General features: G+C 38.7%; 1 protein-coding gene across 2 annotated transcripts in view; it reads right to left on the bottom strand.

Annotated features, from left to right (window-relative positions):
* The window catches only part of LOC134634209 (cadherin-18), a 188239-nt gene that overhangs the window by 84783 nt on the left and 87040 nt on the right, over positions 1-16416 (bottom strand). The window contains exon 1 of one of the 2 annotated variants that reach the window (XM_063483267.1): positions 7898-8129. The exons of the other annotated variant lie outside the window; for it this stretch is intronic. The gene's annotated coding sequence lies outside the window, so the exon portion shown is untranslated. Of the gene's footprint in view, positions 1-7897; positions 8130-16416 lie in introns of those variants that run through there. 2 annotated transcript variants of the gene reach the window in all.

Here is a 16416-nt window from a genome sequence, read left to right as displayed (position 1 = left end):
TCACGCACATTCAATTAATTTCAATGCATGGAGAGACACTTTGTTGCCAAACTGTCAAACCATGTGCCAGTTTACAAGCTCACACGTACAGTCTTTGTGCTGCGGTAGCAGGCAGATGTTACAAAATGGATGGTTCAATCATGAGTCTGAAAACTACAGGCTGATTACACGCCATGCAACTTGGCTCGAGAACTAACAGTAATGGCAGTGAGTCAGTACAGTCAGTGTTGTGACAGGATAAATTATATTTTTGTTATTTCAGAAATATGAGGTATGAATACTTGGATATAAATACAATTTTAAGTCTAAAATTTAAACTGGGATAAGGAAAAGAGTAACATTACTGTACCCACATAACAAGAATGGTGCCATGCTTAAACTCCTCTAAAAGGTGATGTTGGAGTAGAATTGAAGTTTCAATAGCTTGTTAGACTATTTTCTAACTTTAACAATTACCAGGAGTAACTCAAGGAGTGTTAAAATTCCATGTGTTGTCTAACTCTAGTGGACAGCCTCCCATGCTTCTCTCGTCTTCCTCAGGCCTGTGAATCAGTATGGATACCCTATCCATCCCCCATCTTGCCCTCTCACTCTCATAAAGCATTGACACGGCCCAATTAACATCTCTTTCGCATGCCAGAAATGCACGTGAAGGGTGAACAGGTCTGACAGACTCAGAGCACACTAATGTTTTATCAGCACCACACACCAGGGTTTCTCCACTCTGTGACACAGACAACTTACTGACTTGACTCTGTCAGCTCACTACATGACTTCTGAATTAGTCTGCATTCCACCCATCAAGCCATCCCTCCAATTTCTGCCTCTTATTCAAGTCTAGGTCTTGGGGGGTGCAGTCAGAGCAGACCCACTGAGACCTCCGTCTCCCCTGCCATCTCCTCTAGCTCTTCCTTAGAGACACAAAAGGGTCCCCAAGCCAGTTAAGACATACAACCTCTTTTTTCTGTTTCTTGGGTCTGATCTGAGGTCTCATGCCAGTTGGGCATCCCAAACACACCTCACCTGGGAGGGTATGCTTCTGAATCATCTCAGGTAAGTGTTTTTTTTTTTTTTTTTTTTTTGGTGACGAGGAACATTAGCTATACTTTGGGCCCCTCTATAATGATTTAGCTCTTCTTCCTTGATTATAGGATGAGTCCATACAGCCTTCAAAAACATATCATCATAGGTATACGGAGCATACCATTTCAAGGACTTCAAATGTAAACTTGACATATTTTAAACTTTTTGTACCAACTCATTTAATTTTATTACCTAAAACTAAAAAAAAAAAAAAGGATTTTTTTTCTTCCTCAGTGAGAGTAAAACTGCTAAACATTGGCAAATGCCATCTTATTTGAATAAAGGCTGAAGACAGTCAACATAGTACTACTACTAATAATACTCATCTTTACACGACATATTGATGCATTTCTAATTTTATGGTTGTAAATGAAACAACAAGGTTAGAACTATGATTAAGGTCAAGGTTAGGGTTTTATACATTGTTAAAAAAATACACAAAAAAGAAAAGTGCATACTGGTAATACAAAAACATTGATTTTATGATATCAGTAAGTCAACAGGGGCTGATATCTATAATCTTTTTGTTTTGGTCACTCACAGCTCGTGGCGATGGGGTCATGGGTAGAAATGTAGATAAATCATCAGTTTTTGCCTTTTGGCATCATTCTCCTTTCAACAGAACAAAAGTACATTATCTACATTACTACAAACTGCACAGATCCATCTGTCAATCTTTCAGCCTACTCTTCCCCTGTATGCTCATGAACAGGACCCTAAGGTATTTACCCTGAGTTGTTACTTCCACCTGAGTTTCTGGATGCAATGCCCCTCAAGTTTGGATGTATAGTATGATAAACATTTTACCAACCAATTCTGATGAGATGGATACACTGAAGTGCCAGATGCATCTCTCAGGTCTCATTTCAGGTCTTTTCTGGATTTCTTTTCCCTGTTTCTTAAGGAGATGACTTTCAAATTCTGTTCACCTGTCCTCCATTTGTCCACTCCTCAAATCTTTTAAGAACAGACTGTGACACACACCATGCTGAGAGATGCTAAATTTTCAACTAATAGCTCTTTAGGGATTCCGCTTGTTGGTGCAGAAATGCCATTTTATTCCTGTGAAACTGTTATCTTTGTTACTAGCAGCCTGTCACAAAACCGTATAATTTGTTTCCATTTTCGTTCATTGAGTCTGCCAAAAAAGTTCCTAAAGTTGCAACTTAAAATGGGTTCTTTGCTAAACTGTCTGCTATGTGCAGACACAACACTGGTTTATTTCTTGAGCCAGAAGCCTCGTTTGTGCTTGAATGAGTCATAAGCCGATGTTAAGTGGCTCAACAAACTAAAAAATCTTTAGAAGACCTTCAGAAAGCCTGAAGATCTATTGCGGAAGACAACTTTAAAAATTACCAGAAAGTCTGAGTGCCTTGTAGAAAAATATGAAGAAATGTGGATTGGCTCTAGACTTTTACACACTACTGTAGATGGACTGTATTCCTTAAAGTCCTATTAACGCTAAAGAACGCAATATGTCTTCAGATGTCTCCTGTTAATGAAAAGGATGTGTTTCTTTCACCAGAGGTTTAATCCCATTTTGGAAATAATGAAATGAATAAATGTGCATAAATAGTGTTGAACTGTTCTTGAGCATAATGCTAAATATCAGCCACATTACTCTAGATTTACATTCTGACGTTCTAGAGTTCTTACTAGAATTTTTGTACTTGGGACTACGTATAATAAATGATGTAACCAGATGAATATGGTGAGTGTGACCAAAAAGGCATATCCACCACTACATATCCACAACACACTCAAGCAAAGAAGAAAATAAAATACTGTGAGGCAGCCTTCAGGATCCCAGTCACAAATGCACAGTGATTACATAATGACAGTTCATCCGTAAGAGCTATGTAATAAAAAGAAGAAAAAAAGGAAAGTCTCTGAACAAACCCTAACAAATGTGAAATGGAAATCCAACCCCTCTAATAGTACATTAAGTATTCATGCAGCACATTGGCAATCAAATGGCTCTGTTTTCATGGCTGGCAAAGTCATTCTTCCAATAAAACACTGGACAAATATTCAGACAAAATGCTCTCATATACTTTTTTTTCTCTCTTTTACAGGACACCTACATTTTCATTCATTTATATTTCACATCATACATTTTTGTCTTCATTTAAATAAAGCATTGTGCAAAAACTGATTTTTAGATGCATTGTTTTCATGTAATTCTCCTTAATGGCACTATACTCATTCTGACAGAACACAAAGCCTGTCTCCTGTACAAGAGACCAGTGTTTCAACTAAATCCTTAAAAGGCATTTTTCAGTGCTTAGAGAGCTGTGAGCTGGGGCTTTTGTCTGCTGAAAGTTAACAGGAGCCCCGTCTTCTCCCCGTCTCCAGCATCTGCTAAGATTGGACGAGTCATTTTAAGGATCCTAAAGTTTTAACAAATTTCACAATAAAAGCCAAAAGAATTCCTCCAAAATCGTTCAACGAAAAACTCTGGTTATGGATTCATTCTTTAGCCAAATAGGAACAGGTTTATCATTCACTTTGTGTTACTGAGAAACCACAAAGCAATGGCCTACAGGCTTGCCAATGATCACACTTCCATTTATAGTGGTGAGTGCTCTATAAGGAAATGCTTTACTGCTCTTTCGTCACTGACAGTGAGAGTAGGAGATGAATCATTCTAATGTTGCTCTCCCCCATACAGAAGACACCCATAGTGCAATAACGTCAGCGTGATGCAGACTGCTCGGAGTTCCACTGTAAGCAGTGAAACCCTAAATCAAAATATAGGAAATGCTAGATGCCAACTGACCTGAAATGGTGAGTTAAAAGTAGAAGAAATGATTCAGGCTCTTACTGGTGGGTATTAATGAGCCCGCTTTGTGTTACTTGGTTTTGCTGAATCACTGATTTTTCTTTGCCTTTCTTCTAAGAAAAAGAAGACCAAGGTTCCTCCAGGATTATTTGATCTGAGCCACTGCCACGTATCAGTTGATCAGGTCTTGGGAAAAGTCCTTGTCTTGGCCCACACTTCTTAACTAACTGTCCATAATTGCAACTTCAATAGCCTGAACAGGAGAGCACAGAAACTTTAGCAAAAGGTGCCTGTTAAGGATTGCTAATGACTATCTTATAACTATCTCACAATGGATGATAGTAAGCACCGATCCTGATTAACTAAACTGGTTAACAAGTGTACAGTAGGCACCTACCTTAGGACAATGGATTATATACCAAAATATCAGGAATATGTGATAAAATATGAACTCCAGACAGTATGATACCAGCGAATCCAACAGACTTCACCCCATTTAAATGATTTTCTACAAATCTTAAAACTATTTTACTGAAAAAGCAGTGATGAAACCAGAATGGGTTACAATTCAGCTTGAAAGACGTCTGTATTTTCTTTTTTCTTTTTTTTTTACTTTGTTTCAAATGAGGTACAGAGCAATCATTTTCAATTATATCCTGGTAAAGGTGTCCCCTGGATTCTCTTAGTTCCTTAACTTTTATTAAGTGTTGCTTTTTCTCCCTCCATCAGCTGTTCAAATTAGCTATTTCTTTTTTTTTTCTTTTTCTTTTTTCTTTTACTTGTTCCAAATTAATGACTGCTGCCCCTGCCGGGAATTTAAAATACAGTGTTTAGTGCATGATTAACTCTCAATTTGAGAACTCATTTTTGCGTGTATGAATACATTCCCATCAAGGTGTCATGTCGCAGAAGTTTAACAACAAAATCCCATACATCATTTAACACTGCAAGCCACACAATACAGTCACACTGCTGCATTACAAGCAGGGGATTATTTCACCATCCTGGATTTAGAAGAAGATTGCAGTGCTGACAAGACTCATCAACACTTGCTTTTCCGAAGCTATTATTCTTCCTTGAATTATGTTCTTATGTTTTATGTGCTATTGAGCACACATAGGGCGAGTATGACCACCTTTGCTCTCTGGGAAGAGATTGTTTGGAGGCATGATTCATCTTTTAAATGACCTTTTTGAATGTGCTGTTGGACCAATAACAATCCACTGTTCTTATTCCTGTCTAGTCTCCTAGAGATATGACAGAACCTTGGTGTTCAGTTAGACAAACTTATCAAAGAAATGATCAAAACATTGCCTTTCAGACTTCTTTGGCACAGTTGTCTGTGGCTAGCAGGGGGTAGCTGAATGTAGTTTTCCTATAATTTGAATGCCTTTTCTGAAATTGCACCTAGTTTGACAAACTGTTATTTTGTAGCTGCCATGCTGAGTGTTTAAGATGCCTGCTCTGTTACAAACACACTTTAAAGAGTGACTGATAATTGCACAATTTTTCACACTTCAGCTGACACTTGACTTCATGGTAATGTTTGCATAACTCGCATCAAACAAGGATTTCAGTGATTAACATGTTCACTTTGGCCTTGATGCATTTATCACACTATGAACCATATGCATTATACACAGCGTGATATTCAAACACTTACAGCTGATTTTAAATGCAGCTTGCATCAAATCAAATTTGACTGAATGGCGCAATTAGTTCTGGACACTTTGGAGAAAAAGAAATCTTCCATATCAACCAAGAGTGTCTAATGAAGTCAAGTCAGGCTACTTTAGTACATCTGCATTTCACCTTGGATTATTACCAGGCAGGTAATGATCTCTAATGTGCCACTCCATCTTACTGGATAGATGCATCCTACATGATCATCTGGTCTGTTAAATGCTGGAATTACATGATTTGCTCGTGTGTGTGTGTGTGTGTGTGTGTGTGTGTGTGCGTGTTTTTAGAAAATGAATTTAACTCCAATCATTCACTCATTATTTCAAAGAAGTTAGTAAGTTTTACAAATTATAATTATCTGGGCCTTGTTACCAGGTAAAAAAAAAATATAGGTGTGTGCAGGTTCATGTCAACATCGTAGATTTAACACATCTTACTCAGATGAACATGAAACTGAGGCTGATCACCTAAAATTGCGAAGTCAGTCTATCTGCTCCTCTTTAGCTCTTATTTTTTTAGGTATTTTATTTTTGCTAGTGCAGCTGGTGGGTTATGTTTTGCATATGTTGTCATGCTATTCCAGACTCTTCCACTTGCCAGATTAAATTGGGCAGATGACCAGTACATTTCAGATTCAAGCACCAACTCTTAAGGCCTCTTTAGAACCCAGTCAGCTGCCTCAGTTTTGCTTCAACAGCATGCATAGAAATGATGATAAAGTTAACACTTGCTGTGTTATGTTCCTGCTATCGTTTTAACTGGACTTTGAAGGCTGTGATAATTAATTCAAAGCTTAGGTCGGTAATCGTGTGGTGCTCCTGTAACATCTTCTGACAAATATTCGAAAAATAGGTGATAATGGCTTATCCAGGCAAACACAGAAAGATAAGACTGACAATTTGTAGCACGGTTCTGCAGAGGGCCTTTCCTTCATGAAATGAATGCAAGTATGTGATGCCTTTTACATACAGAAGGTCACTGTTGTCACCAAACTACTGGTCTTCAGTCTGGCTCTGAAACTAATCAATGATGTTTGATTGATTAATTATTGGAGCCACCTATAATGCAGAAGTACGAAGTAAGTGTTGGTAAAAGCTTTCCAAATGTGGGCCTTCGTGATTTTTGCACCATGGAATACTCTTATGGGCATTTTAAGTCATCTTTCACATCCTGTCAACTAAACCCTTGGCAAAGTATCTGGCAAATGTTTGACAAATTAACTGATACTAAAATACTGATTTGTTTTTCCCCTAATTACATCTAAATTGACAATTGGAATAGTATCCACTGTGAGCATTCCCAGGGCCCCAAATAAAGAAAAGGAACATTCGTACACAGAACCTTTTTCATAAGAAACAGGATTTGCATTTTTGTCTACATCAATGTCAAAACTCCAACAGCAGCAACCAGATGGTTTCTAATAAAGCCATTCAGTATTCAGCTATGAAGCAAATATCATCCTTTTCCCAGACACTGCAGCCCAAAACATGCCACTGAATTGCATGACACTTGGCATCTTTTTTCTCAAACATTTGCAAACACATCAAAGAGGTGAGGATCCCTGAAAGATGCAGCGCAAGACTGGCAGCTATACAATCCACCCTGTGCTTACCAGGAGCCAATCAACGCAACATTAACAGGGACAGCTAAACAACTGACACTTGCCTTACGCATTTTTACACACACACACGCACACAAACACGACTGTCAAAGCATCTCCCAAAATTCAGATAACTGAGGCATTCACTGTAAATGCGCCTTTATTTCTGTCTCCCTACAGAGAGACGGGGTCTGGTGCGGAGAGAGAAAGCTCTACTTAGAGAAGCTGCAGTCAATGAGTGGATTCTTGTTTCCTGCAGTGCGCGTAAAATTCAGACTGGCTACACTGGTGCGGCACACACATCAGAGGTATCGGATAGCCTCCAACTCCCACTCTGTTAGAGCAACCTGTCCATCATTCATAACTCCACCGAGCCGATGTGTGAAACAACACCCCGGGAGACAAGACCGAAACGCCTCAGAGCCAAATACACTTCTGATAACCCAAAAAAATGACGTGTGCGCACTCTTTTACTTTTTTCCCCCACCTTCTTATGTCCGTTTCTTTCCGCTTAGTGCTCAATTTCACGCGGAGTGAAATTGCAAACGCGCGCACAGTCAAACTCGGCTTAGAAGCGCGTACTCACACGCGCAAGACCCCCAGGCAATTTATTTACCAGGTCTATGAAGCACAGCAGCGTATACGCGGAGGCACAAGCACGCCACCGAGAGTTAAACGCACACATACAAATGGCAACTTAAAATAGGTTAGACAGCGAAAAAAGCCAGACAAACTTATTTTTCTCTTACCTGTCCACGCGCACCCCCCTGAACCCACATGACAGCTGATTAAGGGCGAAAAGAATGCTCGCGTTTGAGTTTTTCCCCATCCTCTGCTTTTCTGCGTCTCTTTCAATTCCCTTCCTCTACCACTGTCATCCTCTCCAGGGCAAAGCTTCACAGCGCGGCTTGCAGAGAGCCGACACTCTCCCTTCCTTCCCGTGTGCGTGTGCGCGTATGTGCAAGCGACCGGACGAGAGCCGAGTCGGTGCGTGTGTGCGCATCTCTCCGCCAATGAATCCTCCAATCGTGCCCGGTTACTGCGGCGGCTCAAGTCGAGGAAGGCGCGGGATTGGTCGGTTTTCAGATCAATCCACGGCTCTGAAACTCGCAGTGCCCCCCTCCGCTCCCCCACCCTCTCCTCTCTCCATTATCTCCCTCTCTTCCTCTTCTCCTGTCTTTCTCTGTTAACACGTGATTATGTAAGATAGTGATCAGGAAGCGATACGTTATCCCATTCTCATTTTCTTACACACACACATACAGACACAGAGCACCAGACACAGCCTACCTTCCTAGAGCGTCCCAGCAGAATACAGAACACAACGAACACTACTTCATGGGAAGAGAAGGGGTGTACTTTGAATTTGCCATTTTTTTTCAGTTTCAAAGTTTAAAGGATTTAAAAAGTTATTGAGGGTGTTTTACCGTTTTCTAAATATCGTCATTATTATGTTCATGTGCAAATCATCTAAAAAGTTACTTCCATTGAACATTTCATTAATTACACCTTGCTACCACTGGATTGGACCCCCCTTTTGCCTTCAGAAGTGCCTTAATTATTTGTGGCATATATTCAGCAAGGTGCTGGAAACACTTGTTACAGATTTTGGCCCATACTGACATGATCGCATCAGTATCTCTCACAGCATTGCAACACCACCACCAGCAGTAGCCTGCATCATTGATACAAGGCAGGATGAAGCCATACTTTCATGTTGTTTACACCGAATTCTGACTGTAGCATTCGAATGTTACAGCAGAAATTGAAACTTATCATACATGATGGTGTTTTACCAATTTTCTGTCGTCCAGTCGTAATGAGCCTGGTTGAATTGTGCAGTTTTCTCTTCTTAGCTCACCGGAGTAGCACTCAGTGTGGTCTTCTGCTGCCGTAGCCCATCTGTTTCAAGTTGAATGTGTTACGCTGAAGAGCATCTCTGAATGCACAAGCTGGTTGGATAAAGCATTTATTTGAGCTACTGTTACCTTCCTGTTAGTTCAAAACAGTCTGTGTCTTTCTCCTCAGACCTCTGGTATCAGCAAGGCATTTTCTCCTAGAGGACTGCCGCTCACTGGATACTTTCTCTTTTTTGGACCATTCTTTGTAAACCCTAGAGATGGCTGTGTGGGGAAAATCCCAGTAGACCTGCAGATTCTAAAATCCTCAGACCAGCCCATCTGGCACCAACAACCATGCCAAATTCAAATTCACTTAAATCACCTTTTTTCCCCATCCTGGTGTTTGGATTGAATTACAGCAGGTCATCATGATTCCATACCATATGATTAGATATTTCCATTAACGAGCACCTGAACAGGTATACCTAATAAAGTGGTTGGTGAGTGTATATGTGTTCAGCCTGCTTTTCACTTGAAGCTAGAGTTTCATTTTAAAAGCACAAGAGACTCTAAATCAAATTGGTGTTTAGAACAGTGGGAGCAACAGACTAAATATTATGTTTTCTTATTTTAAGTGTTTAAAACTCATTCAGTTCCAAATTGTCTTTCTATTTTCTTTTACCTGCCCCACACTGAGTTTTCCAATTGTTAAAATAAAAAAATATATTTTTTAAATCAAAAGTTTGTGATTAAGATTTATGAATTCATAGCACATTGCTGTTAGCAATTCTGACTCAAAGCATTGGAATGAATAGTAAACAAAAGCGTTAAACCACATAAATGGACAGTAGAAGAAAGTAAATGCTGATGCCCTCGAGGGGGGAAAAATATAAACAGCAAGCTACAGTTTAGTCATAAATTACAGCATAACTGAAATTCTTATAGTTAAATCAGACCTCAGTGTAACTCAGTTGCTCAAGCCCAGACATAATTCATCATCAACATAAAGAAATGAAAAAGCAGAAAAGTAGGCATAAAATGTCATATATTGTACTGGCCGGCAAAAAGACATGAATGTGTGTGTTTAAGTTCAAACTGCTAATTTAGTGGTGATGTATTGGTTGTTTGTCATGTTGAGTTTTGAATGTGGTTGTTATGAAAATGGGATTTCCAGTGTTTTGTATGGCTGACAAAATTATGAAGGTTCAGCCAGCAAATAGCTACCATTATCAAGATTTCTGTAGCAAATGAGCATGTCTGGCCAGTGCTCATCTTCAGGGTGGTTGTTAAAATTTTCAGAAGCAGTATTTCATCAGCTGTGTTATAACTGAGTTGCAAATAGTAGGAGAATCATGAGAGAAGCTGATTTAAGTTGATATCTTTCCAGAATTCATCAAACAAGGTACATAGGTGATGGCATGCAAGGTGAGTCCCAGTTTAGCATGAGGGACAATGTTTTTACACATATAGATGAGTAGTACTTTATTATATCAATAAAATGTGAGGATTGCACCAGTAACACAAAATTAATGCCTGAATTATAGTGCTGCATTAAATCTACACTGTTGCTCTGGCGTGTCCTATGCCGCAACTGTAACAAGTCTGCTTGGAAGTAATATGAGATGTAAACATAGTATATTGATTGACATATGGATAATATCTTTGTGAAAGAAAACCGAATAGACTGTAATTGTATTTATGTTTGTCATTATGCTAATACAGTACCTTGTATTTTATCAGTGTAGACATGTGCCAATTTTTTTGTTTTGTTGTTTTTGTTTTCATGGCCCTCACTATACATGCATTGACTCACTTGGCTCTGAAGTCGTTTCTTTTCTTTAGCTTATGATATCTTAGCTCAAAATCCAACATAAACAGCTCAGTTTCACTCATGCAAAGCTGACACACCAGCACCAAAATATAAATGCAAACGGCGATGTCGCCCACAATGACAAAGTCTCTACAGGGATTCAACTCAGTGCTAAATTTAAACTTAACAGGATAATAACTACCAAACAACTGGTAGTAATACACTCTAAAGCTTCCATGCAACACAGGACTATAATATAATTTTTTATATTGCAAAACTGTTTCTGTAGGCTACAGTAGACACGGAAAAACAAGACAAAATTACTCCAACATGGAACATAGCAGTGTACTTTGTTGTCCAAATACTTTCATCAAGGGACAGGATGCTTAAAGTAGTAGCTTAAAGCTCTATTATTATTATTATTATTATTATTATTATTATTACGAACATGCCTGACCAAATAACTGGTCTGCAATTTGGAGGGATAAAAGGTACACTTCTGAGGTTGATCTTTGCCCAGTGCAGTGCTAGCAGGAGGGTCTGTTTCTGATTTTTTTTTCCTTATAAAAATGTTTTCTGATGGGGGAAAAAAACATTTATATGTGATATAATATTTCAAAAGCTTTCAACTCAATCAAACATACTTAGCTTTAAAATGGAGCACTCGTTAAAAACATGTAGCATCTGTTAGGTTCTCTGGTTGAGATTTTTGAACCACTAGGAGTTGAGCACTTTCATCCTCCAGAATCTCAATAGTGCCATAAGCGAAGCATGGCTAGCAATTACTTCGGTGAGTTCAGAAGGCTTGAGGGAGTGAGGTCAACATCTAAGCAGTGGTATTCAAGTAAAACAGGGTGAAGATTTATAAAGTTTAAATTGCTTCTCTGGCATTTTCTGAGAAGAAAATGTATAGATTTCAAAATTTGAAATTTCTAATAGCTTATTGTTATCTTTTATGTCTCAAAGAAATGAAAACATATATCCCTCCTGGGTTTACTATATACATTAGTTTCTGCTCCAGCATACTGTTGTCTGCAGTGTCTTTAAGCACTGAAAAGTTTTACACATTAATTATAAAGACTCCGGGCATAAGGAGTGTGGTTTTCCACATACATTGACCTAACCCATTATAAATTTGCTGTCTCATGTTTCCCATTTGGACAGGGTCTAAATAGTGAAGACACTGTGCAAAAGTCTTGGGCCATCCCTCATGTGTGCATCTTTTGCTAGGAAAATGCTAGGATACAATAGTTTAATGAAATGTGCAACCATACATGGAACTACAGCATAATGAGCTTCTTGAAGGACATTCAATACTCTTCTTTTGATGCTGCCTACTTTACCTTTGAGGAGGTCAATCCATGACTGTTACTGTTCAGTTATGTGTTTTTCTATCCATGCTTTCATTACATTGACAGATAGTTTGGGATTGTCATATTGAAAAATTGCTGGCTAAAATCCACCCTCAAGCCATGACAGAACATTCACCATAGCTGTAGATACTTGCTGTTGTACATCTTTCAACCTCCTCCAAATATATTAACAACGCTTGGTCTCTTCACTTCATAAGACCAGTTACCACTGGTTTTCAGTCCAGTTCTTGAGTAATAACTCATTGTTTTCTCCCTTTTTCCCTTCTCTAAAAATGGCTTCTTGACAACCATCCTTCCACTGAGACCATTTCTAACAAGGTTTCAGTGAACAGGTTCAATTGAAGGGCCAAAGGATGCATTTCTAAGACCCCGTGTCAGGTCTTTGTTGGATTTTTTTAGATATTTCTTAAGGATATGACTTTTTTCAGGACACACTACACACTTTTCTGTTCCTGCTTAAAAGCTTTTTCTAAATCACCTTTTTGGTGCCTATCAAACTGTGTTATCGCTGGCATTTTTCATTGATTCAGCTAAAGAAATGGGAACAAATTATGTGATTTTTGTGACATGCTGCTAGCAATAAAGTGCCCTAAAAGCAGTTTAAAACAGGTACTTTGCCAAGTTGTTTTTATGTAGACACATTATGTAGGTGTGTTTTTAATACTTAAATGACTCATAGGTCAGTGTTATGTAGCTTATCAAACAAAAAAAATATTTATGACAAATTAAGATCCATGAACTGACTCCAGCTGTCCTATGTATTCATACCTACTGTTTTTTTTAAACTAACTGAATGTTACTTTTTCCGTACAGAATAGATTCCTTTGTGAAAAAACAGAATGATGTATTGGTCAGTTCTGGCTTTGCTGTACATATATAATGTACTGAGCCACTGAATAAAGGTTTATGTTTTATTTTGAATCTGTCCTTGTATTGCTTTACAATGCTCTATGAAATTTGAAGCTGCATCTTCAGCCACATGTGCATCCATAAAAAACACACTTTCCTACTCAAGTGTCAGCACATCTCATGTCACTGTCAGGCCGTCACAGTGTCTGTCCCTTGGGGCTTTTAGATGTTGTTTGTCTGGCCACAACTTGACCCAGGAATAAATGCACAGACTCACAGCATGAACAAACAGCGTCACAGAATATCCAAAACTTATTTTAATATATTCAACAGCTGGTCAAATATTAATACTCTAATCCCCAGTACACAAAAATAAACCACTAAACAATCTTTTAGCCTATTAGTGAAAATGAATTAAATTAGCTAAATGTCTTAGATGTTATTATCTGAGCAAATCCATAAATCCATAGAAGTCCAATATAATAACAATAATAATAGGTGGTCAGAATCTGCCTATTTAGTGTCTCTAACATCTGTGTGGATCTGTGTGTAAGTTATCCAGTTGGTGACAGTAACCAAAATAATCACTAATTTGTGGACTTGAGTGAAATTGCAGTATAAGTTGATTTAAAGTTAACCATGTAAAATTATACTCTGCCATGTCCTTAATTATTCTTTTATTCTTCTAGCTTGCTGTGCATCCTGTTGGCATCCTCTACTGCAGGTGTTTCTTTCAAGTTTTCTCACTTTGTAGTGTTTGGCTAGCTATCCTGAGTTCTGTCTCTTGACTTTCCATTTAATTTTGAGAGTCACTTTTCTTGTGCATCTTGCTTTAGTTATTTAATATATGTCTTTGTTGCCAGCTATGTAGCTCCCTAGTATTTTTATACATTGCCATACACAAGTTTTTGTTCTTTTGTTTATTTTATTTTTTTGATTTATGTATATGCCATTCATTATTATCCTTTTAAATGATGACTTGATGGTGCAGTGATGATATCATTAACAATAATGATGTACTACAACTTTGTCCTGATTTAGCGTTTCACTTCAGAAGAAAAATAGGATCTAAATGCAAACAAAAAAACTAACAGAGGCAGAATACAAGGAACAAAAGTGTTCTTTAATGAACCTGTTGGAGGTAACATTGGTACAATGGGGCAACAAATGAAACATAGCGAATACCCAGCAATTAACAGATGAGTCCAACAAAGAATAATCCAAAATGTAAACAAGAGTGAATCCAATAGGTGACCAAGAACATGGGAAATAAAGCTGAGACAGGTTCACAGCAGAGACACAATTGACAAGAAACACTTGGCACTGTATGGGGAGCTGACAGGAAATGAGCCACAAGTGGAAACGATTAGGGCGAAAGGAAGAAAACAAAGGTAGCAAACCAACCAAAAAGACACCAAATGAATTGAATACTAAAATAAAGCATGAGGTGACTTCAGACTAAAACAAAGACAAAACAATGAACACTGACAGGGTGAACTGGAGACAAAGGCAAAAAAAGAGCCATTAGACAAACAAGGAAAAACCAAACAGATGACAAAATCTAAGGGCATTGCAGTTATTCAGTGTAGGAAACGCCAGGAAGCCCAGTTGTTTAATGATTACTAGGGTAAACAGCAAACAATATGTCTTGAAATTATACTGATATTCTATAGAACTGTTCTGCTAAAACAACACACAAAATAAGTCTGCTTTTTATCCCGAGTCCATGAGTGCATTCCGCCTCTTAGCTTAACGACAGTCCTTTTTTAGTTTCAAAATACAATCATCTCCTATAACCAGCACTTCTCAGCTTGGCTGCACTGTGTTTCATGGGTTCAGAGGCCAATTACACTGTTTGGAAACTCTTTTTCAGCACGGTGCTCAGCATTATTTGACTTTCACTCTTTCCTTTCTATCAGTCAACCACTCTTTACCGCTCTCTTCTGCACACACACATTCACATCACTCAGGTACCCTTGGGCCAGCTGTTGAGTCCGCCTATGAATCCAGCTATGCTATTGCTCTCTCTGGATCCAAAGGGAAACTTAATGAATAATGAACACAGCGGTGAAATGGGAGAGTGGGGGTGGAGGATGAGTACAGGAGTGGGGGAGAGAGAGGCCCTTCAAGACCAGGATACGTTGGAGAGATTGAGGGAGGGCAACTTGTTAGTGTTCTGCCATCAATTAGGCCACAGAGGAGACATGAAGAGAATGGAGGCTGATGCGTCACGGGGTTCTGTAAACCAGAGTGTGCTTGCTGAGGAGACAGATTAGGCGTCAGAGACGAGGAGGAGAACAGCAAGATGAGAGTCAGAAGGAAGTGGACATGGAGAGACAGGGGTCTCGAAGGCATCGGTTCCTCAGCACACTGCCTCCAGCTTCATCTATCATCCAAGCCTAGTTCTTCCTGCCAAGACAACTGTGTTTCTGGTCTGGATCCAGAGTTGGCATACAGCTTCAAAAACATTCTAAAATGGATGTGCTCAGTATATTAAACAAAGTAATGACTCTCCTTGAAACGGCAGGCAGGTGTTTTTAGTCTTAGCACTTAAAAAAAAAAAAAAAAAAAAAAAAAACCTCTCACACTTCATGAGGATCTGACTTTTCCATTACTGCCAGATGTTCAGGCTGTATTTTACACTTTCACAGGCATTTGTGCAGTACAAGTAGCTGGTTTAAATCATAATCCTGGTGTTACTTTTGGTCCTTCGTATATCGTCCTAAATTATTGATGTTTGTGTTTCTAAAAAAATTAGAGCATACAGCTTTCTGGTTTTAGTTAGTTGCAAAATATCATCCCAATTATTTTAAGTTTAAGAATTGTATTTATATTCACTAGCAATGCTTTGCACCAATATCAGTACAGGTAGTCAGGGCTGTCTCCCACAGATTAAATATTCATATACAACTAATTTTAAAAGCCTTTGTTGACTCTGCTGTGTAATCTATGCATCGCTAGTAGACGTTATAGCTGATTTTTCTGGATTAGGTTTAGGAGAGAATCGTTTGTAATGTAGGCAGACCACATTGTTGACATCAGCTAGTCTGAGTGCCAAGCCACAATTCCTTGTGTCCAATTGGCAAATTCCAAATAATGTGAGATATTTAAGTTGCTTTGTTCAGTTTACAGTTGCTGCACATATGCAAGCCTCTTTGCAACCCACCTCCATCCAATCTCCTCCTTTTACTTAATTACTGTGTCACTTTTGTCACTGATGTCTGCTCTGTTCTATACAGAACCTCTGACTTTCAACTCATGTGTCTGGCAAATACAAAATCATGCTCCTGAGTTTTTGTATTGTTAGTCTTGTGTTTTGGTTTGACTTTAAGTTTGGTTACTTTCCTTGTCCCTCTAGTTTTCCTGCCTCATGTCTTCCCCTGTCTTTGTCGTCA

The sequence above is a fragment of the Pelmatolapia mariae genome, linkage group LG9 (genome assembly GCF_036321145.2).
Source record: "Pelmatolapia mariae isolate MD_Pm_ZW linkage group LG9, Pm_UMD_F_2, whole genome shotgun sequence".
NCBI lineage: Eukaryota > Metazoa > Chordata > Actinopteri > Cichliformes > Cichlidae > Pelmatolapia > Pelmatolapia mariae.
The sequence above is the reverse complement of the archived record's forward strand: the minus strand, read 5'-3'. Positions and strand labels throughout refer to the sequence as shown.